At 40.8% G+C, this 27,128-nt stretch overlaps 1 protein-coding gene across 2 annotated transcripts in view; it reads right to left on the reverse strand.

Moving 5' to 3' along the window:
* Grb10 (growth factor receptor bound protein 10) overlaps positions 1-27,128 on the reverse strand; it is a 147,313-nt gene that overhangs the window by 100,077 nt on the left and 20,108 nt on the right. For both annotated transcript variants that reach the window (XM_090332843.1, XM_090332842.1), the window contains exon 2: positions 19,006-19,144. The gene's annotated coding sequence lies outside the window, so the exon portion shown is untranslated. The remainder of the gene's footprint in view (positions 1-19,005; positions 19,145-27,128) is intronic.

The following is a 27,128-nucleotide window of genomic DNA, read 5'->3' on the forward strand; positions in this document are numbered from 1 at the left end:
TAAAACACAGAGTCAAAAGAAGGCTTAAGATTTTTACAGCCGCAGACAATATGCTCTAGACCCTTTATTGAAAGCACTTTCCAGAATTCCCTCATTCCTCTTTGACCCAGGAGACTCTACAAAGAAGCTCTGGGTGTTCACTGAAGCTCACTTTTCTCTGGCCAATCAGACTACCCATTTTGCCTGGAGCCACCTTCCTGACTCTGGTAACTGTGCACAGTGTACACTCTGTTCCTTGAGGAGGGCCCCCTAACTTGGCACCTGAGAAGCCCACCTCTCCTTCCTGTTGCATCGCCCTTGGTTCAGAATTATCCACTTTATCTCATCTGCTAATTGTTCCATTCTACCTTCTCCAAAAAAATCCAGAAACCCCTGGAATTTGTCTGTTGAGCTCCAAGATGATTCCTTGGTCCTCAAAATGACTGATGCTCAATCAATATTCAAGAAACTCAGTATTTGAAAATTATAACCTTTGTCTAGACTTCTAAAATTTGGGCCATCCAATGCTGGGTAGTTTCCATGTATGTCCTTCAATACTCACACAGTTAGTTGTTGTTTTTTTTAAACCAATAAGAAAACTAAGGTAAAGGAAAGACATGCTTACATGATTTCTCTAGCAAATCTGAAGTGATAGATTTTAAAGAAACAACCCAGGTCTGATGTGTTAAGTGAGTCATTTGCTACCTCCCAGACAGATCCTCGGTTACCACTCTAATCTGCAGACTCCATCAATAAAGTAGAAAACAGGACTGTCAGATGCGTGAAATAGTTTTTGTATTCTGTACATAATCATAGATACATATTTATGTAAAAACTGACTCTAACATACATCCTATCCAAGCCACAGCTATTAGTGAATGCAGCTAGAATTAGAATATTAGTTGTATTGAAGATTGTAAGAAAATTTTCTCTATAAAACCCTGGAGATTGATCTAATTGCTGTAATTGCAGATTGCTCAAGACTGGAACCCACTGTAAATCATCCCGTTTTCTGAGAAATTCTGGAACTGTCATCTAATTTTCCAGGAACACAGAATAAATGCTGCCAAGTCTTGCTGTTGGGTTTTTACAAGAGTAGACAGTGCCTTCAGAAGCCACTGAAAAGCACTGAGCATTTCCTCCAAGTATGACAGAGGACTGGGGAATGCCACTGTCGGTGCACTCGGTGTCCTGGCTCCCAGGAAAGCAGCCTTGGGCACCACAGCAGAGAGGACAAACACCCAGAAAGTCTATAAAGTAAGGCATTGACTGGAGTCTGTGCTACTGACATTTGGGTATGCACTAACAGGAAATGGAAAATGCCAGGGGGTGAGGGTGGGATAAGCAAAAAGTGACAGAGTCTTTGTGTTGTTACCCTTCTCTGCACCATTATTTCACCCTGAGAGTCTACTCTGTTCCCACCTGTGGACAATGACACCAGTAGAATAACTTGGAGAGATGCCCTGAGGGATGCTGTCCTCCAAGTTCAGCAACCCTATTATTTTAGGACTAAGGGATTAAAGGACCAGACAACAGACAGCGAGTGTTAGTCTTAGCCCAGATGAGCCATAGCAAACCGGCTACCCAAGAATCAGACCCATGACCTCCAGACACAACTCAGAATTTTAATCAACCACAGTCTATTTCTGTTTCGGAACAACAAAAATACAAGAGCAGATGAAGTAGATAAAGCTGAGTTGCCTTTCCTAGAGTTCACAGGCTAAATAGACCTGTTGGTCATCACCAAACATCAATTTGCTATGGTCTCTGTCTTCTTTTCTAGCTTGCAACCACCCTACTTTGGCTTTGCATCAAATTCCACGATTAGAATGAGTGGTATTCCCACTTTCAGCCTTTTTCTGAAGGTTTTTTTCTTTTTTCCCTACTTGGAGACTAAAAAGAATGGAGAAGATTTTTATTCACAGCCATATCGCTGTCTATAGGCAAATTCGCCTCACTACAGTTAAAAAAGGAACTTCACAGATGAAGGGACAAGAAGCATGACTTCAAAAATATGCCAAATTCTGATCAAGACCAAACACGATACAGGAGAACATCAAAACTTAGGATTCTGCCAGCTGGAAGGATGGACGCCCAGGAGGACACGGTACAAGTAGTTCAAATGATGGGCAAGCCTATTGATAAGGATAAATTGACTTAAAGGGTTGTCCTATAAAATTGTGCTACTCTACAACAGAAAGTAAATTTTCCAAAGAAAATCTGTACCATAGGCTGAAAAAGCAAGTTTCCAACTTGCAAATGAAACTTCTAGTAGCCTATGAAGAAGAACTAGAGAAACTGAGGAATAGAAATGAACTTGTTCTCCCACAAAACCTCCTCTGAGACTCCTAAAGGAGAAGCAGTGAGATCCCAGAGACGGATGATGAAAGCAGCACACGCTGAGGTCTCTACCAGCCCCCTACACTCAAGCATTTACTTAGTGACCCGGTCTCCCAATGCCACGCTAATCAGACCTTGCAAAACATAAAGAAAGCCCACTGGAACTCCTCCCTGCCATTTCAAGCTTGATTTACTTTTGAGTGATTTGGAATAAAGACAGACAATGAATCAAAAGAAATCCAAGCCTACAACTGACTCAGGGTGGCAAGTTTCCATGGGCTTCATCTGATTCTGTTTGCAAGGTCTGATTAGGTGGCCATTTTAGGAGACTGGGGTCACTAAGTAGAAAAGTTTGAGAAGATACTTGTATGGTCTCAAGTCTACACAGAAGATGGTCACTGAAGGGTAAGGAAATGTCAAACTCACTACGTTTAACACACATTAAATGTTTGATTTCCAGGGTTATGTGGCCCTTTTTCCCACAGCAATCTATTAGTGTCCTGAAGACTTTATCACTCTGGAAAATATCAATTTACCCCAACTTCAAACAAGCCCTAAATGGGTTGTAAATGTCTGTGAAGCCAGGACCACTGAATCTCAGGTATAAATGCTGACCATACCAAGAGTGAACCACAGTTCTCAGTGCACACTCACCCTGCAGGCATAGTAGCCAGCACAGCACAAATTCTATTGATAAAAATAGCCAAACAAATCCAGATAAAACTCTTATGGGCTGAACTGTATCCTCCTAAACCTCATCACTGCAGCTCTCTCTCCTAGGTGCTGTGTTTAGAGACAGGACCTCTAAATAGTAACTTAGTGAAGTCACTAGGATGGCCTCAATCCAATTAGAAGTGATATCTTCAAAAGAAGAGATCAAGACGTAGATACGTACAAAGAGACCAAAGGCAGACATGGTAAGAAGATGCCTTCCACAAGCTAAGGGGAGCCTCAGGTGAAAACAGCTTGTGACAACCCTGATTTTACACTTCCAGCCTCCAACTTGATCTTGGATTTCTAGCCTCCAAGACTATGAAATCAGAAATTTCTGTTGCTGGTACCAGCCTGTTGTGCTTTGTTATGGAAACCTTACCAAACTAACACAGACCCAAAATATAAGCACTGCTAAATTGTCATTATAGCCCAGAGGAGCAAAAGTGGGCAAAGCTTATAAAATTTACTACTGGCCATGTTTTCTCCAAGTCTTTCTAGGGCCCTTCAAATCTCCAGTAGAGGAAGGAAAGAACAACCACAGCAGAGGCTGCTGGAACAGAAAGGAAGGAAAAGGAGAAGCAGCAGCTCTGAGGGGCTCACAAGATGGTAAGAGAGATATCATGATTTAACTAGCCTGTGTCTGACCTACTGAGATCTGGTTTGTGGTCCAGTTTCTGGCAAGCCTTGTACTCCCAAGATCTCCAAAATTCTACCTCTGGAATGGTTTTGTGTCCTGTCTCTACAGTACCCAAGTGTTTTCAATCATAGGTGCTGTTTTGTAGGTGCTTGGTAGACACACTCAACAGCTATACTCACTTGACTTTAAGGAAAACAGGTAACTATTGATAAGGCATTCATGGAAACTACTAAGGGTTTTAAAGCAAAAACAAATTTCCCAGAAGAAAAAAGAAATTATCGAATGACCACAATAAACTCCTACCTGAATTTTCTAGCCTGCCCTTGAGATTTTAGACTTGTAAAATCCTGAAAACTTATCTTCATAAGCATATATAAACATAAGTGCTATTCTACTAGACAACCTGTCATCTCCATCCCTGGATGTGGACCAGTGTCACAAATCATTTGCTTTTCAGGACCACAGAGTGCTGCTGTATGTTGAGGGTCAGCAGGCTCTGCCTCCTACACAGCACCACAAACCATTTACAAGGTCAAGGCAATCTCTAATCAAAATCCAACTTGTGTCTTTCAAAGAAATTGAAAATGAAAAAGAAAATTCTACAAGGATTCTCAAGGGATCCCCAAACCCAAAATAAATTTCAAAAACAACAACAAAGTTGGAAGATGCCCAATTTCTGACTCCAAAACTTATACAGAACTACAACAATTAAAATTGTGTTGGTGATATAGACACAGACAGAGACGAGAAAAATAAAATATAAACCTTTGGACTTTTAGAAAAAATATCCAGTTTTTCTAACAAGTGTTTCTTTACAAAAACAAAAACAAATGCAGATGATCTTGAGCTTAAACAATAACTGAACTGACTGAACATGAATGAAAGGTATAAACATTAGAGACAAAAGCATAAAACCTATAGAAGAAAACATCAGAAAAAAATCTTCATGATGTTGAATTTGATTATGACTTCTTGGATAAAACACCAATGGTATGGCAATAAAGAAAAATAGACAAAATTATTCATCAAAATTTAAAACATTAAGAAGTAGAACTGTGGCTCAAAGTGATAGAGTACTAGCCTTGAGCAAAAAGGACTCAGGGACAGCATTCAGGCCCTGAATTCAACCTCCACCAATGAAAGAAAACAAAATTTAAATCTTAAGTAGATCAAAGACATAACCAGGAAAGTAAAGGTCAATCCAGAGAAAAAGAGATGAATGCTCACACTATATAAAGAACTCCTATAACTCAGTAAGAAAAACATAGTCCAGTTCAAAAATATACAGAAGACTTCAGTACATAGTTCTCTAAAGAAGATATACTCATGAAGATGTCTGCATCACTAGTCACTGGGGAAATGCAGATTAACACCACAGCAAGATACCAACTCACCCCATGGAAAGAGGGAAGGAGAGGAGAGAGGGAGTATAAATAATGTGTTGACAAAAAAAAAAAAAGAAATTGATGCCTTTGCACACTGCTGGAGTAAAATGGTAGCAATTGTTGTTGAAAATGATATGGTGATGCCTCAAAAAATTTAAGAATTGACATGATTCAACAGTTACACTTCTAGGCATGCTATACAAATGAACTGAAAACAAGGACTAAGATATTTGTACACTGGTGCTCTTGGCAGCACTACTCAAGAGACAAAAGGAGGAAGCGATCCAAGTCTCCATCAACAAATTAATGGAGAATACATCTACAATGGAATGTTACTCAGCCTTAAAGAATAAATTTTGATACATGCCACATGTATGCAATTTGAAGACATCATGGCAAGTGAGATATGCCATTCACAAAAGGACAAATACATGATCTCAACATACATGAGACAGGCAAATTTACAGACAAAAGTAGAGCAGAAGTCACAATGAATTGGGGGGGGGAGAAAACTATAATGGAGTCAGAGTTCCTCTCATTGAAATAATTGGAATAAAAGTTCTAGAAATAGTAGTAATAGTATTTATCACTATGTACATACTGAAAAGGTGCTCAAAATGGTAAATCTTAGGATATATATATATATTCTACTGTATTTAAAAGGTATTGAAAAATAGGTCATTTCGTAAGGAACCTTTAATAAAACCAAAAATTTCCACTACATTTTTTTTATACAACCATGAGAATTCAGCAGAATGCCTAAGGAAATGAAAGCTTGTATATATATAAAGCAATGCTTCCAAATTTCACTTTTGTACTTTCAAAACTATTTTTAAAAATAACATCATCATCTTTTCTTGTCATACTTATTCCATCATGTGGAAATTGTTTATAGTTTTTCGATGCCCTTTTCTGGTTCTGTAACTCAGTGCATTGCTGTCAATGAGGTAAGTGTAACCCATATAACAAGCCTCCATCAAATTATTTTACCACCCAGAGATAAAAACAGAGATAAAAAAAAGTTGTGACTATCTGTACTCTTACAAAGTCTGGATAGCCTACACATATTCTACCATCCCTGAAATGCTCAGAAGCTCAAAATCTTTTGAGCACTGAAATAATACTCAAAAAGTTTTGGACTTTGTAGTATCTGAGATGTTTAAAGTTTCAGATTAGAGATTCAATGGGTAGAGCCTATGCAAATATTCCAAAATCTGAACTACTTCTTCTCCTAAGTATTTCAGATCAGGACTACCCAGTCCATGCCTACTAAACCCAATCAAAATCTCCACTTTCGAGTGCTCCCCAAGTTAAGCATGTGTGATGACCTACATTGTTACTTCCAAGACCCAGTCTTAAATCACCAGAATTAGGTGTGCTACACACAGACAAGGAGGAATAGTTTTCTAAGCCAGTGGCTCTATAGCAGCATTGTATTTATAAAAATAACACAAGGTTCTTATTAATAGTTGTAGTATCACTGCAGTTCCTGCAGCCTTTTTCTCTTCCTTGCCTAACTGGGCCCCACTCTCAAGTTCATCTTGCTGTGTTGTTTTCACGTGTCCTTTTAATGTTGAAGGTTAAGCCTTCCTTTGTAAGACTACCATTATAAATAATGTATGGATGTCTGCTGATCTTAAATGAGTTGTGACCTTATCATAAAAATTTAAATAATCTTCATTATAAAGTTTGCACTTCTTTATTTCAGAAAAACAGTTCAGTCAAAGTCAAAAGTTGGCTGATACTAAAGTCAACATTTTTCTTAACAAAGCCAATATTTACACTTCTGGATCCAACAGCCAAACTTGAACATGCCTTTGTTGTTCTGATGGATTTTTGTTGTTTTATTTTTCTACTTTAATGTCAATTTGTACCAGTTAAATTAAAACTCTACAAATGTTATTAACTTAAGAAATGTGGCACCCAATAACACTTGCATATTGGGTGTTCCTAAGTGAACTTCAGAAACATTGGCAGATGGCAGGTGATATTCTTGGGCACTTGACATGTGCTCACTACAAATTAGGTTCATGGTGGATCTGAATGGTAGCATATTCACACTCCCATCTAAATGGTGATCAAACTGACATCTATTAGAAAAAATTAAAGGTGATAGCAACTAGTGGATGACCAAATGACACATGTATGATCAAACCAGGCTCACCTGGTTTGTTTTCCAAGCTCATGATCTTTGGCAATGTGTTCATTACTCAGTATGTATGCTAAGAATCTGGGCAATCTACTCTAATATTCTCTCTTCTAGTTGACTGATTAAAAAAAGCTTTCATGGCCTAGTGACTTGATTTCAAGGCATAATCATGGCTTGCAACCTCCAATTTGCTAATATGGTTGGGGTGGGGTTTGGATTTGTGGACAGTGTCTTGGGTTGCCTTTCCATTTGGAGAACCCATTCCTTCCCATCCCGTTTCCTGCCAACACTTCCAAACTCATGGATCAGTCTTCCTCACACTCTGTTTGTCCAGCTCATGGTCACTTTTGCTCCTCTACAACCCTCAATCATCACTCCTGTCTTGGCAGGCTCAGGACCCACCTGATGCAGGACAATTCCCAGCAATATCTTGTCTCTGTCACTCATCTCTTCCACAGACCTTCTATTTTAGAAAAACACAGCTCATCTGCTTAAACATAACTAACCCCTTCCATGACCTTCTTAATCAGAAGCTGCATGCGGTAGAGAAAAGTCACTCCACAGTACTAGTGAATGCTATTTTTCTTTGACCCTAGATTCAAAATATATACAATATGGCTAGGAAATTCTACTATATTTCCTCAAGAAACATTTGTTTGCTTCAGAATCGCTGTTTCACATTTTCTCTTTACATTTCTCTATTCTTTTCAGATACTGCTGTTGCCTACTCATAGGATAAATATTCAGGTAACAGCCATATGAGTGACCAAACGACCCCTTCCACATAAGTGGTTCTAGCACAATATTCTGGCATTTCAGATGTAAAAATCCATGCTATAGTTTGGAACTAGAATCCCCGCCCCCCCAAAGGCCCATGCTTGGTCTTAAACCTGGGTGGGATATAGGACATAGGGAGAAGTGATGCTCAAAGGAGACTTGAAGACCCCAGTCCTCCTGGTTTCTCTCTTTGTTTCACATTGTTCTTACTTTACTGTTTAGGTAGTTAGCAATCTTATCTTTAAGAACTTGTTCTTACTCCCTGGTATATCCGGAATGCCAGAAGGTATCAGAGATCAATAAATACTCCTAACTAAATAAGTGGATTGCATAATTACTGATAGGAAAGTTAAACAATTAAAACTAAATTTTAAAATTAAAATCAAAGAGTAATTGCAAATTTTGAAAAACAATCACTGCAAAGAAAAAAAGGATGAGCTGTACCTTCTATTAAAGCTAGAGTCCTATTTTTTCCTTAACAAAGTTTAATAATGCTCATGATACACTAACATATTATGTGTTAAACATCATCACATTCCTAAATTTTAATAAAAGGATAGAAGGGAAAATAGAAAATACACCAATGAATATTTGAAACAGCAATAATTCTTAATCAAATACATATATATAAATATATATATATCATGTATCTATCAAGTCAGCCCTCCAATTATCTCTTATTCATGATATTATTTAAAAATTACTAAAAGAAAATAAAAAATAAAAATACTCTAATGTTAAAAAATTTCTAAAGACAAACTGAAACAGAAACTTTACAAGGAGAGTTGGAATAGGAGAGACAAAAGTAGAAATGATGAGGCCGGGCGCAGTGGCTCATACCTGTAACCCTACTTACTCAGGAGGCTGAGATCTGAGGATCAAGGTTCAGAGCCAGCTGGACACAAAGGCATCTGAGACTCTTATCTCCAATTAACCTCAAGAAAATGGGAAGTGGGGCTTGGCTCAAGGGTAGGGCAATACCCTCAGGGAGAGTGCGCAGGCCGAGGGGTAGGGCAGAAGCCTTGAGCTGAAGGGCTCAGGGACAGCGCCCAGACCAAGGTCAAGCCACATGACCCACAAAACAAAAAAAGTAGCAATGATATAAAAATCAATCATGAACATGGACCCGATAAAGAGGGTGCTGGCACAGTAGAATTTGAGATTAAAAACATATATGTAAATTCAAACTTGAAAGGCAGGATACGTCAGTGACAGAGTAACAATAAACAGAAGGAACAGTGAGCCATTATCCTTCAAAGAAGCAAAATGTCAAATTATATTAATCTAAAATAATCAGAATGGACATTCTGCTTCAATCAAAAGTTTACATCAAAAACAAAGTTGGGTGCTCACAACTACCGATCCTCATTACTCAAGAGGCTGAATCCTGAGGTTCATAGTTCAAAGCTAGACTGAGCAAGAAAGTCTATGAGTCTCTTATGTCAAATTAACCTCCCAAAATCCAGAAGCAGAGCTATACCCACTTGTGCCAGCTTTTAGCACAAAAAACAAGGAATAGTACACTCAGACCCTGAGTTCAAGGCTCAGTACCATCACCAAGAAAAAAAAAATCAAAAATGGGGAAAGAAAATCACCAGCAGTTGGGAGACACTGGCTCCCCATGTGAGCAAAAGAAGTTATAAAATCAGTAAAAAAAAAAAAAAAAAAAAAAAACAAAAAACAAAAAACCTAATTCCAGACATATTAAGATAAAACAGATCCTATACAAAGCTCATATGACTCAAATGATTATTTTAAAAATACTAAACCATAAGAAACAGCTTGCATACTACAAAGATCTCTGAATAACCCATAACTCAGGGAAAGCTGTTGGTCCCCCTAGAAACAAATGAAACATTATTTGCCATGGCACTGAATATCAAAAGACCAACGAAACATGGAGAGTTGGAACTTTTTTCACTCAGATTTCCATCCTTATAAGGAACTCCTGAGATAAGCAACTTTGAAAGATAAAACGATGTGATTCCTGCTTACGGTTTTGCAGATTCCTGTCCAAGATGGATTGGCCCCTCTGCTTCTGGGTCTGGACAAGGCAGCAGATGTTGAGAGTGCACAGCAGACTGAAATACTCACCTTACAGCTGGGAAGCTAGAGAAGACTGGAAGGATAGGAGGCAACAAAATCCCACAATCCCCTTCAAGAGCATCAACACTTTCCACCAGACCCCAACTTTTAAGAAAGACTCCACTACCTCCCAATAATGCCTCCCTGGAGACTAAGTCTTTCATATATGGGTCTATAGCAACAGAGCCTTTTCCTATCACCCTAAACTACCACCCCAACTCTATCCTATTCTTCCCCAGGTCCGTACCACTCCTATCTCCAGACTTCTTGTATGTGCTTTAGCTCAAGTGGTGCAGTTCCATATCCTGCCCCTCTTTATTTTGGCTCATTCCAAGGTGCCCTTCTTAGGATACTCTCTCCCTTCACTCTCCTTTGACTGTGCATTTCTCACATTTGGAAGGAAAGGAGGGTATAGGACATACTTTCTCTAGCTATACCCCATCTGCATCTTTCTGCAATTCCTAAGGAAGGATATTTTGTACCACTGACTCCTATCACCTCAAATCAACAGACTCTCCAAAACCCTAATCTCTCCAATGAATTCTCTTGCAAGTATTCCATAGATCCTAAGTGCATGACAATTCTCATTCTGCCTTTCTCCCTGGCTTTCCCGCCCACCATTGTCTGGCTCAGTAGGTATGCTTCTTGATCTACAAGCACTAATTAATTCTAGTTCTTCACCAAGGTTTTATACTCAGGATTAGGCTGGAAAAATTATAACTGGGATAAATATAGGCTTCCTTGTAAAATAGCTACAAATTGTACTGTGAGTTGGTGTGTGATTTGAGTACCTTTCACACCTATTGGAAGCATTTGGCTTCTTAGTGGCCCTGTCTCTCAGGATGCTCACTGGTGGTGGGCAAGGTTGAGGAGGGAACAGGAATCTTCTCCAAGCCAGAAATAGCAGGTGCAGAACTGAACTTGAACTTGGGTTAAAAATGTGTTCTTGATGAAGAAGCAAGCAGAGAAGAGCATAAGTATAGAGAGTTCCCAAATTCCTTCCCAATCCACAAAAATAGAAAAGGCTTTATAGTCAAATAAGTTTGGGTTTTATACAAAGCCAAACATTTTACTTTCTCCTAACATGTCTCTGAGCCTTTAATCCAACACAGCAATGCTCTCAGGGAAGCAGAAGTGTTTCTTAAACTTGATTTTACCTTCCCTCCCACACTTTGTGTTTTTTGCCTTTCTCCTTTCTGTTGCTTCCTTCCCCTCCCTGTCGTTTTTTTCAGAAGGGAGCGTACAGATGACACGGTTGGATCGTGGGCTTTCAGCCTCAATAAATCTCTTCTTTCTTTTCTCTAACCCATCCTCAAAAATTTCATGACTGTGGATCAGGAGTTTTTCCTAATGGTAGAGTGCTTGCCTAGCATGCACAAAGACCTTGGTTCAATTCCTCAGTACCACATACATAGAAAAAGCCAGAAGAGGTGCTGTGGCTCAAGTGGTCTAGCCTTGAGAAGGCCCAAGGACAGTGCTCAGACCCTGAGCTCAAGCCTAGGACTGGCAAAAAAAAAATCATGACTGTAATAGAAAATGGAACCAGACTTTTCTACCCCTCACCCTCCAACCAGAAGAAGAAGAAGAGGAGGAGGAGGAGGAGGAGGAGGAGGACGACGACGACGACGAGGAGGAGAAGCAGCAGCAGCAACAGCAGCAGCAGCAACAGGAGGAGGAAGAGGAGGAGCAGAAGGAGGAAGAGGAGCAGGAGGAGGAAAAAAGCCTACCAGGAGGTATCTTTTTAAAAGCATCAAGTAAGAAACTACATGGTTAAAATGAATTGGAAAGTAAAATATGTATTAAATAAAAACATCTTATCTAGAAGGTGTGAAATGGTTCAAGAAATCTATATGACCTACATGATGCTAAAATTCTTAAAATTCCAAAGTTCTAAACATTTACAAATATTGATCTCCTTATGTAAAATTTGAATTTGCATTATAAATTTCTATACTCTTTAGAGATGCCAAATAGATTTTTAAATGGTTTGATTTTAAAAAATATTTGTTCTGACGAGCAATATAGTTCAGTGGCAGAGTGCTTGTCTAACACACACAAAGCCAAAAGGTTCAGTCTTTGGTATTGAAAAAAAAAGGATAAAAACAAATAGGACAGGCTTGATAGCACACATCTAAAATCCCAGACTCAGAAGATCAAGATTGGATCACAAGCTTGAAAGTTAGCGAGACTTCACCTCAACTAATAAGCTGGGCATGCTGTTTCACACCCATCATCACCATATACGGAAACCAGAAATAGAAGAAACTAAGAGCAGGCAAGTTCAGGACACTACAAGGGCTGAGACATGCCTCAAATGGTAGCACCTCAGCAAGTGCATGGCCCTGAGTTCATGTCCTAGTATTGCACATAGATGGATAAATATAGGCAGACAGACATGATTTTAATCTGCTAGGCTAATCTGCTAGGCTCTACTACTTGAGCCACAGCACTACTCCTGGCTTTTTCTGTGTATGTGGTATGGAGGAATCCAACCTGGGTCTTCATGCATGCTAGGCAAGCACTCTACCACTAGGTCACACTCCGGCCCCTTGATCTGTTATTTTCAGAAGCCATTTTTTTTCCCCTGTCTACTGGATCTAAAAACTTCAACAGCTAAGAAAAAAAAAAAAGTCTTCCTCTGATGAAATCATCTATATCAAACACATGCACAGCAGATCCTTATTTATTGACTTGTTTTTGTAAGTAAAGGACACCTCTGAAATGCTACCCTCCTCACCTCCATCCTGACTTCAGCCCTTCGTCCTTTTATTTCTGAAAGCATGAAACACTTCCCAAGTAGCCATTCAAGCTGTTACACATCTTACCATAAATCTTATAGCATCTTATTACCTTCCTCCATCTTCTTTTAATTGAGACTAAAACTAAAAAAATGAATCTTCTCAACTTAGAATGGATTATTACAATCTACTGATCTGGCAACTCACTTAGTAATGTTGTGGCCAAGCTGCTCTGTGGTCGGAAAGCAAAAAGGAAACCTCTTTCTCCAAGAATCCAGTTTGAATCTGCCATGTCAGAGACAGAAAACAGAGAGGGGTTCTCTGGAAGCACCCTGAAATGTGTTCCCTTTATGATCTGAAGAACAAGATTTCCATGCGATCTATCAGAAGAGAACATTTCTTTGCAAAATTTATCATTTTTTAATTGAAATGTTTCAAAGGTAGCCATTAGTCACCATCTTTGTAGACATTACTGCTACCATTAACATTAAAAAAAAATCTACCTCAAATATAGCTCAATTAGCCAACCCTGGATAAAGATCAAAGGTCCCTCTCCAAGACCCCACTCTCAATATGTGTGCATGTGTACACACACAAACACACACACACACACACCTTGGTTTACTACACCTAAACAGGTGAGCACAAACAAGGCTTCCCCTGGCTATCCCCCCCCCACACACACACTTATGCTTACATCTCAGGGCAAGCCTGTCCAATAGAAACTTCAATGATTATAAGTCCGGCCTGGCAGGCTTCACTCTGGGGAACAGAAACCTGAAAATGTTAGACTTGGTGTCTCACAATTCTAAGTAACTCAGTGGAGAGAAATACATAGATAAGCATCAAGCTTGAGTTTTCCAAACCCACCAGAAGACAAAGGCTCTCAAGCCACAAAAAGACACACACATTTCCCTTCTACTTCTGCTGGCTACACTAACAGGAGGGCAAAGATATAGTAGACACCTTGGATTAATGATTCAGTCCCGGCCCAAGTCAAGCCTGCAGTGATCTCCAGGGTCCCAAAATAACTCCTGCTGACCAGAAGGATGGGCCTCCAAACCACAGTCTGGGCTATCTGAGGACAGTGCTCCCAGGAATTATCCTTAACCATCTTACAACACGCCTGGAGTCAACAAAATGAGGATAGATTCCAAGGATCCACAGTGGTTTGGCTCCTGATACTGTAGATCACACTCAGCAAGAATTAGCTAGGGTAGCTGGGCATACTGGCACACAATTGGAATCTCAGCTACTCAGGAGGAGGCGGGAGGCAGAAGATGGTGAGTTTGAGGCCAGCCCGGGCAAAGGTCATGGCTGGACTCTCTTAAAAACAAAAAGAGCTGGGAAGTGTAGCTCAAATGATCCAGGACTTGCCTAACATGTACAAAGCTCTAAGTTCAATTCTAACAAGGCACTATTTATGCACAGAAGGTAAGAGAAGTAGGGGGAAGGAGAAGGAGACAAGGGGAAAGGCATAGGGGAGGGGATAGACAAGAGACAACAGAGAATTAACTAGGGTGCTAATTCATACATAGCTTGCAGACATCTCAGAGAGAGAAATCAAGGTTTTGGTGCTTCATCTTTCCTCAGACGTTGCCTTTCTCACCACTTCAACATCTACTTTGTTCAAGACCAGAACTTAACACTGTTGAGAATCCCACAGTCACAACTCAACACAACATCAGCAAGAAGAGACTGAACCCAGAAAGAACAAAAAGGAAGATGAGACGTTCTTTAAACGGAAAAGACATAGCCACAGATAATGTAAGAACAGAAGCCAGAAACAGCACAAATGTCCATCACCAGGCAGAGGGGGGGATATCAAATGTCCCATCACAATCCCTCTCAGCAATAATGATTTTTAAAAAAGGATCAAAAGATTGACAGGTGCTTGAAAAGTGTTGATCTCAAAGTAAGTGCCAGGAGCTAGGTAAAGTATACTACTTCCCTTTACACAAAATTCAGAATAATCAACAGAAAGAAACAGATCATAAGAAGGTGGCAGGGAAGTAAGGAAGGAGAAAGGACGGGAGTCAATGTGGTGGGGAGTAATAGACACACTCTTCACCCTGACTGGTGATGGATCAACAAACATCAGGTGACAATTTTAAATATGTGGAGGTTACTATATTCAATATGTTTGATACCTCAATAACTATCAAAACAAGAAAGAAATTTGGGAAAAAGGAAATCAAAGCGTTTGGTGTGACCAAGAACAAGTAGAGTAAAAATCTCATACTTTGTGGCACTGATGCTCTGAGAGTTACCACAAACACTGAACTAAGCCATGGTTCCTGTGGCAAATGCAAGTTTAATATGTTGAGAGCCTTGGAGTCCTATTCTGACAACAAACTGATATATAGCCATGGCTTAAAAAAAAAAAAAACCCTTCAGAACAAATTATGGATGAGTTAATACTGAACTCACCACTAGCCAGTGACACTCACTCTCTCCTGAAAAAGCCCATCTAAGCCCTGTTTGTTCTGTGAGGTACACTACAGCTTTCTTGAGCGTAGGAATCCTGCTAATACTACAACACTATAGGCTTTGGAGCTATTTTTCACATGAAAACTACCAACGAAATCTACAAAAAGGTGACAAACATGACATCAAACACACCACAAAGAGGACACCAATCCCCAGTTACGAGGGCTTTTCCTCCACTGGACCCTGGCTGGTTCTCATTACCCTTAACTATAGGTTAGTTTCAGCAAGCAAGAAAACTCACAAATAATGGGTATCAACAGTATCTCACTTCTGCTTGCCCTCAGTGTTCTCACATCTTAACTGGGGGGGGGGCATTTATTTACTATTCAAGGTCAAGAGTATCAATCCACAAGGATCACCCAGAACCGTACCCAGCACATAGAAGCACGGTGAGTTCTTGTTACCATTTGGATTATCCTTATCTGGTCTTTGTATCCATAGCAACCTGTGCATCCACTTCATGTGGCACGTACTCTCTGGGTTATCTACTTCTCTACACACCACTCCTTACATCTGTGAACATTCCAAGGATCAGACTAGACTCCGTGACATCAAACTCTTCACAAAGGACATGCCTCAGCTGAGAAAACTGGGTTTTGATCTCCATAACTTAAATATTATACAGTCTTCTTCAGTTACACTAATGCAATTTTGATATCATCATCATTAAAAAAGCAGTGATGTGCTGCCTTAATCCTAAAATGATCCAACACCCCAAACTTCCAGAAAGTCATCAAGACTTACTAATATTTCAGTATAATTTTAGTTCTCTTGTGAAACACTGATCTTGCTGATAAAGCCTGGAAATCACCACCAAAATGAATGAGATACGATTTTCCTTGGTAGTAAGTCAGATCTTTTTCTGGTTCTAATGGAAATAAAAGTTAGTAAGAAGTTTTGATATGCAGAATGATAACAAGAAGACAGGTCAGGATAGTGAAGGCAGGACTCAAGTGGTAGAGCACCAGCCTTGAGCAGAAAAGGCAAACAAGAGTGAAGGCCCTGAATTCGAGTTCTAATACTATTTAAAAAGAAAATGGTAGGGCTGGGAGTTTGACCTAGTGGTAGAGTGCTTGCCTAGCATGCATGAAAGCTGGGGTTCGATTCCTTGGTACCACATACATAGAAAAAAGCCAGAAGTGGTGCTGAGGCTCAAGTGGTAGAGCTTCTAGCCTTAGGAAAGTCCAAGGACAGTGCTCAAGCCCTGAGAGCTCAAGCCCAGGACTGCCAAAAAAGAAAAAAGAAAAAGGAAAAAAAAGGAAAAAGGTAGGTAGATCAACTAGAAAAGAAACAGGAAAGATTAACCACCTAGTAGCCATGAAAAGTTATTGAGTTGTAGTCTTTCCAATCAAGGGAAATACTGGAGTTTTTGAAATGTTCACTTTACTTCACAAGTACTTAAGATTCTAATATGCAAAGGTTATGATAGAATCCTAACCATTATTTTTTGTCTCAGTCTCTAAAAGGGCCAAATGACTTAATGTCTAGCCATCCTTTTAAAACTCAATAGTCACATGGAAATAGAAGCTATCAGAAGACATCAAAGGTCAAAGTAGAACCTTCCTATTTAGCCAAGATAGAATAACATCAAATCTCTGTCCTATTACTAGATACTGCAGACATACCAACAACAACAAAAAGAAGAGGGACAGGCCTGGCATCTCATGCCTGTAATTCCAGCTATATAGGAGGAGACAAGGGGGATCAAAGTCTGAGATAGCCCATACAGGCTGTAATAAAAATCATGTGAATATGGTATGTCTCTTTCCTTCTTAAAATATCTTATTGTCCTGCACTGTATCTGACCAGTGCATGAAACCAGGAAAACTGAAACCCAGATTAAAAAGGGGACAACTACACTGGTTTTTTTTTCTCTCTCCCCACTGGGACCCTAAAACAAATAGTGCTGGCTCTTGAGCTGCAATGAACAAGGAAGGAAAAAAAACTGTGGGGGCTTATATTCATATTCATCTACTCAAAGCGCATTGCACAGGATTCTTGAATCCTACTGACAGACATTTCATTGCTGTGACAAATATCCAAGAGAAACAGTTTTAAAGGAAAATAGGTTTGTTGGCTGGAGGTTTTAGTACATAGATGGCTGGCTCCACCGTCTTGAGAAGGAGCAAAACATCGCAACAATAAGAACACATGTCAGGAAAGGCTGTCCACTCCTTCCTAGTAGCTGGGAAGCAGTATAGACAGAGGTGGAAACAAGGTATTTAAAGTTTACTTCTCCAGCATATGCCCCCCACTCACCTGCTTCCTCTGACTGAGCCATTCTCCCTCATTTCTTTTCACTTCTTAATTGTGTCACCATTATGAATCAATCCACCAAGGGATTAATCTACTGACTGTGTCACTACCCTCAGTCTCTAGTACAATGTCTGCTCCTTGAGCTGGTCTGCCCTTTGTAAGGGAAAATGTGCTCCTAGTACATTCCTGTAGAAGTTTTAACCCACAATCCCTTACAATACAACTGTATTTGTAGACAAGAGTCTTTAAGGAAGTGGTTAAGGCAAAAGGACAACCATGTGAAGGAAAACACAGGGGGAAGATGCTATCTGAAATCCAAATGGAGGAGAGGCTAACCCTGTGGACACCTTGACTGAAAATTTCAACTCAATTACCTGACACCAAAAATTTGGTTATTCTCCAGTCTGTGGCCTTGGGTACATCAGCTGAAGCTGACTATGATTCTCTTTGTTGTGGGATCTGAACTTGGGGATTTGTGTAAAAACTCTGTCACTGAGCCTCATCTTCAACTTTTTCTTTACTGGTTATTTTTGAGATTGAGTCTCAATGCCTTCCCAAGCTTGTGCTTAAACTACAATCCACCTATTTTATTTTAGGCTTTCGTTTCTAAAATTGGGATGACAGTTGCTACTAACACACCCAACTTTTTCCACTGAGATGCAGACTTTTCCAGGGCTGACCTGGAACCACAATCCTCCATATCTCAGCCTCCCACATTGCTAGAATGCCAAATATCAACTTTGGTTTCAGCTGTCCTCCAGTCAGAGACTCTGGAGGACCCTTCTAGAAGGCTAATTCTACCTTGTCCTTCTTTTAGCTACATCTTCTGATAATGTTTCAGAGCCCCCCTCCCCACTTCCTTCCCAGCCTGCAAGAATCTAGATAAAAAGGAGATGCACACTCAGGGAGGGGTGTTCCAGCTGGTATGCTAGGGGACGGTACCAGTACTTGCCTCAGATCTTCCTTATTTACATGAACTCCAATCTCAGTGTTCAAGATCAAAGCAGATCACACATACCATATGGGAAACAAGCCCCCTCTTAAGCTGTGCCAGCCCTCTTCACAAAGAACAGCTACCCACTAATGTGACTCATGAAGCATTGGGTACCCAGACCAACCCAGGCAACAGCACCTTTGCTTCAACCTTAGAAAAAGGGAGAGACGATCCATGAAGTAGCTAATCCATGTGGAGCATAAGTCCACAGAACAGCTCATATCCAGTCAGTTTTCTGTTGCCACCTGTCAACTCAGTGTTCCTCAGCAGAACAGAGCTAAAAGGGAACGACAGACAGAACAGAGGCAGGCAGGAGATAACCTTTGAAACCCTGAAATAAAGGGTTTCCAAACCCTACAGTGGCACATATCTACTCATCTTGCCTTAATCAATATTTAACAAAAAGACTCTTACTATCAAAGAAAGGCATTATATACAGGTGAAAGCATAGGGGAACTTACCTGTTATGGAATGCTCAGAGGATCCGTCTGCCAAGACGGCCACCAAGCGCCAGCAAAGAGAAAATAGGACCCCACCAATCGCCACACCAACACTCTCCAATGCTGTCTTCTCCCACTCACAAAGGAGTCAGCTCCAAAGCTGGAAAAGCAAAGAGGACATTAGTAGCCTTATTTTAGAAATAGAAAAAGAAAAAAAGTATACACAACGGAACACACTCTGTCATGCACCTAGGACCAAAACTTTTTTAAAGATATAAAAGAATATTTTTCAAGATCATTAAGAAGATCTTTTCCAGTGTTCTGAAGAAAGGAAATCAACAAGAACTTGATTTCTAGTTACATCTACTAACTACAAGGGGGGAAAAAAGGAGTACCAAAGGCTCAAAGGAAGCACATCTCAGCCACCCAGTTCACTGTACATCTCTCTGGTTCAAAAAGAAAGTGACCTTCGGTGTAGGTGGGGCTGTGAGGCAAAGTTTACCTAGAAGTCAAATTTTGAGCCCAGATCAAAGCCCACATGCTTTTCTCATGAAAGAATTTGTCATGTCCAAATTATTGAACATATTACAAAACAGACATGAAAAATAGTGTTTCCTTTACAGGGTTTTTATGAGGATTGAGTAAATGCACATACAGACTTAGGACCAGATCCAATGTAGAGTAAACACCAAACAAATACTGGTTATCATTAACAATATGCCAAATAGTCCTCCATTTCCAGAAGCAAAATCAGCCATGTTGGTCTTTTGAGAACCAAACAGGAGATATGTGAAACAAGATTAGTTCAATATTCAAAGCTCAACATCACAGGTATGCACAAAGGCTCTTAACTTCAAGAGTGCCTACTTTAACCCTGTCAAATAATTAAAAACTATCCTGATATTATGTCAACTGGACTGGGGGATGTGTGTGTGTGTGTGTGTGTGTGTGTGTGTGTGTGTGTGTGTGTATGGATGTGTGTGTGTGTGTGTGTGTGTGTGTGTGTAGCTAAGCTGAACACAGTTTGTTTTGCATTGGTTTTTAAGGCACATGGTCAAGCAAGTAGGATCATTTCTCAGACAACAGTGGGCCAAAACTCTGGGCAAAGCCTTGGGTCCACCCTAACAACAGTAAGTGTATCACTTCAAATCTGCACATCCTGAGGAGTCTGCATCTGCGGAGAATTTAATCTTTTCCTAGATTCTTATCCCAGTGCCTCAGGACCACTTCCCAAAGCCTCTGCCAGGCGTGTGCCTGTAGATTTAGAACATATGCCGGGGAGATTTTCTTTTCAAAGTGTGCTTAGGCACACCGAATTGATTTATAATTAAGGTAAACTGAATTTGTGCGTGTGTGCATGTGTGTATGTCCTAGGCCAGCTGGTCCCCACTCCAACCAATGTTGCCTCTATTCAACAATAAAGTCAACCAAGCAGAGACGATGTGAGTTGTTAAGTTGACGAACTGAACAGGATGACTATGAATCTGCCCTCCACCATAACCTCAGAGCCGTTCAATAGCCACCTGGGGGGAGCCTGTTACAAACCACCACCTCTGGACCCTGTTTACGACAGCCCCATGCAAAACCTACAGCACCTACGTGCAGAAGCACATGTCATGTGCTAACCTTGACCGTTAACAGCACCTACAGAGTCCACATGGAACTCACTGTCTATTTCTCTTATCAGTCAAGAGAGCGCTTCTCACGTGGCTTTATAGTCAACGTGGCAAAAACCTAAGGATTTACTAAAGCATGTAATACCCTCGGCAAAAATGAATATCTCAACTTTCTTCCAAAATGTTTCAGAAACAAAGTGCCTCTTGACTCCTGTTTAGTATCTTTAACATCTCCCTGAAATTCCTAAGCTAATGTAAAGTTTTCCTTCTGTCTAGCTTTCATACACTAAATATTTAGAGTAATAACAGCGACTATTTAAACACTCAACAAATCCCAACTTTCACAACAGTGGGTTCAGCCAGACATTGAAATATAGCACTTCTCAAAAGAGGACATTTTTAAAATTAAATGCCTCTAATTTCAAAAAGTTAAGTTCCATGTTAGAGGGTATGATGTTTTGTGTGTGTTTTAATGCAGGAAGAAGGCACTTACGAAGATACATTAAGAAATACGCAAAGTGAGGTTGAAAAAAAAGGGAAATTTCTAAAAACACAGTTATAAAATTCCAGAACGCTAAGGTTAGAAGCTGTGGATAGCTTAAAAGTGAGTCGATCAGTAAGTAAAAGAACTGCAGGGGCAGCCCAGAGGGTACTCATCCAGAATGTTGCGTGACCCTGGGTTTGATCAAAACAGGGTGCACAAATTCCCAGTAAGAGTAACAGACATGAGGCCAAATCAAGGCACAGTAGAGAAAGTCAACCCTTCTCACCTAACTGCCAATGCTTCACACCCAAATTAACTGTCACACAGCAACCTTCCACAATTCAGCCACACTTCTAGACCATTTTCAAGACAGTCCCATCCTCAGTAGCCCCCAGCAATAGAGGTTTGCAGGGACCATGTGCACGGGTGATAGACAGGGGTATCAACCCCACAGAAAGAACAAGACACCATTGATGAAAGCCAAGAAAACATTTAACCTATGTGTATAATGGGTCCATAACCCCCTAACTTGGGTCTTAATTCCAAAGTCAAAAAACTGAAGCAGATACACAACAGGATGAAGAAAACAAAGCCTAGAGGAAAGATGCCAAATGCTTTTCTCTAAAACTAGTCAATGCAGAAAGGGACGAGATGATCATACGTGCTTGCACATGTACTCGCACACACTGAAACGTAACTGATCAGAAAACATTCCACTCACCATAACTTCTACACACACACACACACACACACACACACACACACACACACGTGCACATTTTAGTTCAGCCCTAAGAATAGCCCTTGTACAACCATAGAACATCACTGCACTTGAGAGATACACTCTGAAGCGAAAGCAGTTAAAAATAGTGTAGCGCTGGCACAAAACTATGTGCTACTGTTCGTCGGCAAGGGCTGCATTTACAAATATGAATGTGTTTTCCTCGTAGCTCCATGTGCTACGTGAGCAACACTGGAACAAGAGTGGATGTGTCTCACTCATTCCCAGCCTAGCACAGGACTGGAAGCACTGCAAACCCAGGGCTTCCAGCTTTCCCTCAGTCTCAGATGAGGCCACCCACAATAATGTCGCTGTGGTAACTGTGACAAGATCAAGGACTGCCGCACCCTGGGTTGATACCCTACAAAATGCTTTGAAAGCTTTTATGGAAAGGCTTTTTGAAGATGAAAAGGAATAAAGATGTGACACATACTAAAATATCCAACTGGATTAGTATTTCTTAATTAAGGATAACTAAAACATCATCTTTTGAAGCTGAATTGTTAGCCCCACTCTACAGATGAATAAACCATGGCTGAGAGACAGTAAACCTGTGCCAGGGTTATACAAAAGCCAAGATTTGAGTCAACAAGTCTAAATTGAACTCAAGTCAATATAAATATCAATGTGTGGATTACCAACTGCTTTTTGACTTTGACAAAAAAGGACTGTGTCACAGGTAAAAGGACAGAAGACTTTTAGAGTTGTCTTAAGGACTCTTTTCAACATTTATTTTTTCCCATCACATCCCTCAAAGTATATTTTATATTTTAGCATTTTTCAAAAGAGAAATGTGGCCAAAGTGTAAACCTGAAATCCAAAGCACAAAAGGTAACAGAAAAAAAAATTAGCTTCTTGCTTTCTAGTAATTAAGGACTTTTGTGACACAGTACAAAATAAAGAATTCTCTTATCCTGACACATGGCATGGACAAGAAACTTCCAGCTGTACAAAAAAGAAAAAAGAAAAAAAAAAAACCAGAACTGACATTGTCATTAAACCCACCTGACATTATGAGTTGTTATGTGCCTTCCTGGGGTCCTAGACATCGTGGAAATATGGAACAGAAAAGAACAGAAAAAAGTTGAATAGAATAAAGATTTATGTTTTAACTACTGCTATTTTTACATATGAAATGCAAGATGACTAACTGAAAAGAATTCAGAAGCGCTATTAATTATAATAGAAAATATAGGGGAAAAAAAGAATTCAGAAGAACCATGAACATTTACAAGGTTGAGACTCTAGCACAATCCTTACACTACTGCTTCAACATACCAGCATCAAGACTCAGTAAGAACACCATAAAATGGTTTTCTTCAGAGAAACAATAAATAATACCAAAATAATAAATAAGATCCAGGCAATAGACACAAGATCCTCTGAAGAGAGTGAAAGACTTTTGGAGAGGGGCCTAAAAAGTCCAGAATGTAGAAGCATACCCTGCTTTGTGGAAGAAAAAGGCTGGCATTGCTGCACCTCCTCCTGTCCAGGGGTTTGTTAGTACAACCCAGTCCCAACAAACACCCAGGCCCCCAGGAATTCAACTACTGAGCTAAATATACAGGAGGAGACCACATAACACAGTAAGAGAATGTGGACAGAGAATGTAAATGACGACAGTATTTAAAAATAAGACCAAGGATTAATAACTGGCAATAGCGGCTCCATAAGATTCAGTCAGATCTCCATACCTATGGATTGAAGATTTACAAGTTCCAAACAGAAATACTAGGAGGAAATGTAGAAAAAGAATGCTATCAAATCTGGGTGAGAAAGATGTTCCCAATCAAGATCCTAACCTAGAAGTCATGAAGGATAAATAGCAGAGAGTAAAAGCACAGAAGATGGCTCTACCCTAAGATGAAAGGTCATGTCTACAAATCCCACACGGAGTAAGACCCAATGAACCTGAACATCAACAACCCAAGAAAGGCTACCACATGCAACAGGCACAAAGTGGAAGCAGGACTCTTGATCTGTGTGAAATTTCTAGGCTTGAACTTGTAAAAACTAGGATGGTATTCCTGACCAAGCTATTAAGTATCCAAGTTTCAAACCAAGGTCCTATTTGCTTGCCACTCTTGAAAAACTACATACTGTGAGTCCCTGTGGTCCTCCTTCAGTCCTTGCATAGAGATCTCTTACCCTTTCTAGGGATTCCAGAGAAATCCCAGCTCTCTACCTAAACACAATGAGCCTATTAAGTGTTTCAGGCCAAGTCACATGAACACTAACTGCACAGACTCTGCTCTGTACAGGCTGCTTCCAGAAATGCGGGAGGACTTGGTCTTCCATTTTCTTTTAACTCTATCACCCTTTTCCTTTTTCTTTTCTTCTTCCCTGAAAAGGGAAGGGAGGGAGGGAAAGAGGGGGGGCAGGCACACACACTGGCAAAGACTCTTGCCTGTAGATGGGGGATATAATGTAATCATTGCCACTGTTAAGGCTGGAAGAGCTAGAGTGGGTGGCGGGATAAGACCTCCCTCCTCCTCCTTGTACAGATCACTCAAGAAGCAGAGTCAGTGCTTGTCTGACACTTCATAATCAGAACACTAAAGCCAGTCACCTCAGCATACCCCAAATCCAACATCCTGACTCTAGGACTTTATACTCTCTGTACTGCTTGGCATTTTGCTAAGTAACTCAGATGACTGGTAGGTTTCCAGGATAAAGTATCCATGTACACGTGGAAGGAAGCCTGGTTCCTTGGCTCAGGAAATCAAAACTTCAGCAAGGACAGTGGAAACATATGGTTCATCCAAACAGGAATAGCAAGGAAACAATTATTAATGCCTCAGAAATGCATTATTATTTGTACCAGGCAGGTCTGGTAATAGTAGGCATAATAAAAATTAACAACGTAACCTATTTTTATTGCTATTCTAAAATGTGGTGGGTAGCTTTTCAAGGACTATGAATGTTCTTCTTGTACTTGGTCTTCTTCACCCCCCACCTCAGACTACTGCACTAGCTTGCTGGCTCTACTGCCTTGCAGCCAGCCCTGTGAGGTGGAAGGCTCTATGGGACAGGAGCACCAGACTGCTCGCCCCTTAGACTCTTGGTTCTTCAGTTCTAAAAGTGACCCCTTGAAGTCCAAAATAAGTAAATGCAGACATAATGACTAAAGAAGGAATTGTTTATTTCCTTCCTCAACGTGGATCTTTGCCTCTTAGACAGCCTCTGAACTACACCCAGGCTCTCCCAATGTGCCATATGGCCAAATGGATGTCCATGACTCTCTTCAAAAGGCAAAGCATACTGATTTTCTGTAGAAAATTCTGTAGACCCCATTCTGTGGCCATGTCCCCTCCACATATTCTTAAGTCATATGTGGCAACTTAGAGGCCATGCAGGGACAACTTACCCCAGTTGTGCCCTTGGGAACCAGGGAGGGAGGGTTCTTCCATTGTCCCATCGAGGTATTACAGTTTGGGTAGTCCCTGGAGTATGTTGAAAAGATAATCTCGAATTCATAGGTTAATGGCACATGGAAGGTAGCTAACATCAGATAAGAGTGAGCATCCACAGAGCCATTATTAGTCTTATGAGACTAGGAAGAGAGATGTAAGGTAGCACACTGGCCCCATATATACTCTACCTCAAAGAACACAGCAAGGTCTCATGAGAAGCTAAGGCCTCCTTTGCAGACTACCTGGACTTCGGTTTACAGTAGCGGACTAGTCTTGCTTAGAGGCCAAGGAGTGGGCCAATGAGCTCACCTTGGTGGGGACCCTGACTGTGTCTTGTGCTAGGCAAGGCTGGCCAACTCCCTATTCCCAACTTACTCTTCTGTCAGCGTCATGGGGATCCTTTTCTGCCTGGTGAAACTAAGAAGCCATCTGAGTGAGCAACAGACCCATGTGATACTTACCAAACTCAACTTCTAGACTATATAAGGGGTCTGAGGCATGCTCCTACTTGGGATTTCTGGGTTAGGAGGGAGAAGCCTGGCAAAGATGAAGTGCTCTGTCCCTGCTGCGAGTGTTCACATCCCAGCATTCTCAGTTACCCCACCACAGATTCCCCACCTACAGTCTACTCCCTCCTGGCCCCATCGTACCAACCAACCACCCACACCCTCAGCAGCTCTCAAGGCCATGGGTCAGCCTATGCATGAGACCAGTAGGCACAGAGTGATGCTGAAACTTTCCAAGTAAACAAAGTGCTTAACCTGCCTGCCACGTTCACAGTTTGAAAGAAAGCCAATGTGGGAAGTGAGATGAGACACTAGATCCTATGCTTTGTCTGTTTTAACCTGACTCTGGTTATGTAGGTTAAAATGGGTAAACGCGCTGCAGCCTTCTCCAATTCCCAAAGAGGCTTTGTCATTTCTCTAGCCTTCTTAAATACCTGGGTGCAGGGCTGCTAGCTGTGTGGTCCAACTTCAGAAACAATCTTCTTGACTTGGTTACCTACCTTTAGTCCTCAAATTCATAGTTATTTCACTCACTCACCAAACACGCCTTGAATGCTTACTCCCTTCTTTATCTAAGCCCTGTCAGTTACATAGCTGTCTCCAGTACAGTCTCTAACATTGTTTCCATAAGCCTAGAGATGCAAGATATCAGGAGCATGGCCAAATCCTATCATTGCTCAAGACCCAGGAATGAGAGTGTGGAAAGACAAACAGCTTGTGGTATACATGACCAACCATCACTTTTTTTCAGTTCTGCAAAGAATGTGCAAATGTTTAAATACATCTGAACCCCCACCTTTGTCTTGGAGGTATCTGAAAGAGGACCTTTAGTTTCCGTGCGTGAGTGTGTGTGTGTGTGTGTGTATGTGTGAGTGTGTGTGTGTTTGTGTGTGTGTGCAGGGGACTGCTGATGACTATAGCAGGTTAAGAGTGTAGAGGGAAAGGAGTCTAGCCCTTTGCTTTTCTGCAATGCCTGCCTCGCTCTCCCTGCTGGGCAGGCTTTCAAACCCATGGGTGCCAAAAAAGCCTCCCCTTGTGGCCATCCTGAGCACTGTCCATTGGCACTCCTTGGCTCCCACACATTCTGATGGCATCAGGGTAACACTGGTGTCACAGTTTCTTTTACAAGCCTGAAGTAGCCCCACTGGTAAAGGATTTACTCAACTCAGGACATTGCCTCTTTGACTGCCCACTTGCCCACTCTGGCCTCTCAGTATAAGTCATCTCTGCTCATTCCCCTCCAGGCAGCAAATGGTATCTAGTACTAAGCTTTTCAAGATGCTCTCTGCTTTGAACCAGAGCAGGATACAAGAGTACTATAATCTAAGGAGCCAGATGCACCCC

The sequence above is a fragment of the Megascapheus bottae genome, chromosome 5 (genome assembly GCF_031878675.1).
Source record: "Megascapheus bottae isolate mThoBot1 chromosome 5, mThoBot2.hap1, whole genome shotgun sequence".
Taxonomy (NCBI): domain Eukaryota; kingdom Metazoa; phylum Chordata; class Mammalia; order Rodentia; family Geomyidae; genus Megascapheus; species Megascapheus bottae.